This window comes from Octopus bimaculoides, chromosome 6, assembly GCF_001194135.2.
Source record: "Octopus bimaculoides isolate UCB-OBI-ISO-001 chromosome 6, ASM119413v2, whole genome shotgun sequence".
In the NCBI taxonomy this organism is placed as follows: Eukaryota; Metazoa; Mollusca; class Cephalopoda; order Octopoda; family Octopodidae; genus Octopus; species Octopus bimaculoides.
In genome coordinates, this window is record NC_068986.1 from 3685643 (window position 1) to 3690849 (window position 5207).

Below are 5207 nucleotides of genomic sequence, written 5' to 3' on the forward strand. Positions count from 1 at the left end.
CGCCTTGGGTATGTGCTGTGGTTTGCTGTGGTGCTCTTATGTTTACTGTATTGAAAGTGTTTTGCGTAGAATGTGTGCAGTACCCAGTAGTGCAATTTTCTGTATGTTATATATATTTATATATATTTGTTATATATATTTTATTATTATTATTATTATTATTATTATTATTATTATTATTATTATTATTATTATTATTATTATTATTATCTTGGGGTTAGTAGCCAATCAATCAACTGGTTCTTTTCTGGCTGCGGTCCAAGATGTCTGTGTATATACAATAATTTATATATCAATATGGCAGAATCGTTAGCACACTGGGCAAGATGCTTAGCGGCATTTCGTCCGTCGTTACATACTGAGTTCAAATTCCGTCGGGGTCTCTAAAATAAGTACCAGTTGAGCACTGGGGGTCAATCTTACCGACTTAACCCCTTCTCAAAACTGCTGGCCTTGTGCCAAAATTTGAAACCAATACAAGCCGGCGGACCGGCAGAATTACTTTCGCACCAGGAAAAATGCTGAGTAGCATTTCATTTGTTTTTGTTGTAAGTTCAAATTCCACTGAGCTTGACTTTGCCGTTTATCTTTTCGGAGTCGATAAAATAAGAACCAAAATGTGGTCGATGTAATCGACTTAACTACTCGGTCGAAATTGCTGTCTTTGTACCAAAATTTAAAACCAATATTAATATGCTATATTTGAAACATGTCTTTAATATAATCATAAATGATATATTTTAATTAGTATATTAATACTGATAAATTATAAAAATATCATTTTTTCTAAATCTCTCTAAAAGTGACTACGTCAGCAGTTCTGGGTATTAATAGTTACCGGCAGGCTAACATGGCAATCCGGAAAAATAGGACGAATGCTACCGTTGATTATCTCCAAGAGGTCATCGCCTTCAGCTAGCTATGTGACAAACACACCCGTGTCCATTACAACCTTCGAACAGAGGAAGTCATCAGCTTCCCCATGTTGGTTCAAACATCCACAGACTAGTTCCGGGCTATTTGCTCCTTATCAATGTGGAATAGCCGAACCCAGCAGGCGTCGCTGTTGACTCTCTATTCGAAGGTTTATATATATTCAGTGAAACACCCACAATTTTCAAAATTAGAAATATTATTCAAATTACGATAAACGTAAACAAACAAACGAAGTTTGCTTTTAGAAGCGTTGAGATGTCTATGAAAGTTAAAGAAGTGATTTTAAATTCCCAAACGCAGAATAATGCTAATACTATAGCCTGATCAGGATAAACTACCCCTATTTTGCAGAAAAAAGTGTAGGCGGCCAAGGCGGCCAGGCTGGCTGCCTACACTTTTTTCTGCAAAATAGGGGTAGTTTATCCTGTTCAGGCTATATTACTAGCATTATCACTTTAAAATCACTTCTTTAACTTTCTCAGAAATATTATTATTTCTAAATCGCTCTAAAGGAAACTACGCCCGCAGTACTGGGTATTAATAATTATCGCCAAGCTAACATGGTGGTCCAGAAAAATAATTGATATAATAACATGGTGTTGAGCGGGTAATTCTGTGCTGTGGGAGGATGTACTACAAGGCTAAAATACCAATTCAACATTATGCAAGCGGGTTTCTATTGTCTCTGGTTCCTTGTCCGGCTACAATGCCTTGCCAAACCCATCTAAACTCCATATCTAGAGCAAGAGCGGACCGCCTTTCTGCTCGTCCTACTAAGAAGCTACTCAAGACCCTTAGAGAAGGCAGCAATCGTTGGTGACATAGCAAGAAGCTCAAAATGGTGAGCATAGCAAACGCTGATGGTATATGTGCTGTGAGAAATGTTTCTGTGTCATGAACACATTCTTCAACTCATCGTGACCATTATGCTCTCATATTATATATTATAGTCAACTTTTTTAAAGTACTGGGTATGACTTGAAACGACATCCAGAATTAGGGCCCTGGTTCGGGAGTTCTAGCGTTTCGAGGAGTGTAGGACCAACTCTTAGCCATTATTGGTCTCAGGTCTACTCTGATCCTGTGTACTACCTGTCAGGGCCCCAGATATGGGTTAAATAGCATGTAACCACCCAAACCAGAGTACATTGAAATCATGGGATGCAGCATGATGGATGCAAACGATTTCGGCAGATGAATTTATTGAATCAATGGTGGATAACACTAGATGCTGAGCAGATGAAACTGACAGTAAACTATCAATGGCCAGGATCAACCAGCTCAGCTAGCAAACTACAGCTATCATCTGTAGTCGTGGTGTGCGCAGATGAGATATTTCAGTTAGAGAAAGACCAATTTAAGTAAAATACAGGCCAAATAATCAAGCCTCATCGCTCGTACAGGATATCTAGTGTGGAAAAGTTGCATTAGCCCGGGCATGTCACCCGACGAGAGAAAAAAAATCCTCTTCAATTTTAGTTTAACTAATATATTTAACTACTTTTAAGACGTTAGATTAGTATTTGAGGATTACTTGGTTGCAATTTCTTACAGTTCGATCGTTTGCGTAGAGGCTTCCTTGCTATCTTATGTGGTAGTGATTGGTCGATTAGGTAGAGCAGCCGACAAAATGTTTTGCTTTCTGATTTCAATTTCAGTCAGAGTCATCTTTGTCTTTCATTCTTACTACTTTGTTAAAATGTAGCATTAGTCAAGTATCTAATTTTATCAACCCCGAATAAAAAAATCGACTGCTCCACCTACTTCCTTTGTGGTCATGTGATCAATATTAGAAGCTTTATTAACACTCACAGAAATATTGGTTTTTGATTCGTTTGTTCTTCATTCCAACCTGTTTATTTCCTTCTCACAAAGTATTTCTTTATTTAATAAGATAACAATCTACTTAAATATGAAGAAGAGGGTACGCGTGTGAGGTTCAAAATTTAACATAACAAAAATAATTAATTCACGACTTTTTAGTATGTCAACAAATAAATGATATTCGTTTATTGCAATATATAACTGCAAACTTGAGATTCAAAATTTAAGCTTACAAAACTGGTATTCACTTCGAATTATATACATTCTCAAAGATCATCTTCCTTTTTTATTTTTTCTATGTCACTATATTTAAAAATCACCTTTATTATAGTTGTTACTCAAGAAAACACTTTATAATAATTTTTGTTTATTAGCATTAACCCAAGTTATTAATGACTTATAGGGACACCGTATTTCGTTATGCAACCATAATATACGGCGTATACGACACGGCATTTCGTTATGCAACCATAATATGGCGACGAGCTTGCAGAAACGTTAGCGTTCCGGGCGAAATGCTTAGCGGTATTTCGTCTATATTTACGTTCTGAGTTCAAATTCCGCCGAGGTCAACTTTGCCTTTCATCCTTTCGGAATCGATGAACGTTTTAATAAGTCATTACCTCGTTCAACTGTATTAGCAGTGCTAATCACATCACTTGTTAAGGTTATCTCTACAGATTTTCTATAGAAATTATAGCCAGCACTAATTTTGTTACGACGTTTCGTGACCGAGACGCACGATGTAAAAAAACAACGAAATCGAAGATGAAAAATGGGTACTGGACGTAAATGCCATATTTCAGTTTTTGTTTCTTTTACAGCACCCATCCTACTCATTAATTATCCACGAACACATTGCTTAAAAAGCTACTAAATATAACAGTGTAACACTATTGGATATACCAATCTTACATATGAAACACATTCCTGTAAGCTGATACGTAAATGTTAAAGAGCTGTAGGGTCACGGCATTTCGTTATGCAACCATTATATACCACAAACTATATTACTCAAGCTGAACACACCTATTACCACTCTTACTATAACAATAATACCGAATATTATGTTTACCCTTTCTTATATCGCCACATACTAAAAAGGATGCGCCGGGGATCATTAGACCTGTTAGAAATAGCAACCAAATCTCCCTTAAACCATACCGTCTTAAAAAATGATACGTTGGATAGAATTGACCAGTATATACTGCATCCGAATTAAAGTCGGAATGGTCATGGCTGGAATACTTTTAATAAAGGTCTGCTTGTTTAGGACCGACCTGAAAAAAAAAATCAAAGCAACAAAACAACAACAGCAACACCAACTCTCTTCAATCACTCGATTTGTTCGAATTGACATCCAAATGTCTTTCAAAGTCTTTCATTGGCAGAAATTCCTGTCCCCGATTCAATGAAATATACATGAAGAGGAAAAAATCGAACGTTTCGAGCGGAGCCTTTTTGGAATATCTTGTATTTTACAAATTTTATTGACTAGTTTTATTTTCACCAACTTTTTATCACCAATTTTCATCACAGACAACTGGATTGTTTTTTAACCAATGCCTCGGATCGATCAAAACTTCGTGAAGTTTGTTAGATTGAAATTGTGAAAATCTGCAAGGGAGACCGTTACCTATTCTTGGGTGGTTGACTTAAAACTGTCAGCCGGATCAAAACACTGAGTGACCCAACGCTTTCCTTGAATCTATTTTGTTTCAGTCATTTGAGCCAGGTTTTCAGACCGAGAACTTTCTTCATTCCTTTATCGTGGAGACCTTAAAAATGTCCATAAGCGCCACCATTCCTACTCCCGCTAAACCGTTTGATTTTTTTCCCTTTTAAATATTAATTTCCTTGGATTAGATTTCTCGGGTTGTACTTTCCTCCTGATACATTAGTATTTTACTCTTTTACTGTTTTCAGTCACTGGACTACGGCCATACTGGGGCAACCAGGGTTTTAGTCGATCATATCGACCTCGGTAAATATTTTAGTCTGGTACTTATTTTGTCGGCATCTATTTGTTGAGATATAACATGATGAACAATAACAATAATTCTGAGACTTGTTGTTACCAAACATTAAAATAAAATACCTACCAACTAAATTTGCACGAACCAGCGTAATAATAATAATAATAATAATAATAATAATAATAATAATAATAAAAACAGAGCTCAATGCTAAAACAAGATAATGGGTATCAACACTTTAGCTGTCCCAGTTATAAGCTACAGCTACAACATCCTTAACTGGACACTAAACGAACTATGTAAAATAGACAGGAAAACAAGAAAAATAATGACAGGATATAGGATGCACCACCCAAAATCTGACATAGAAAGGCTGTATATACAACGCACAGAAGGTGGCAGGGGTCTTATACAGCTAGAAAACTATTATAAAATAACCACCATAGGACTGCAAAAATACCTACTCCAGAA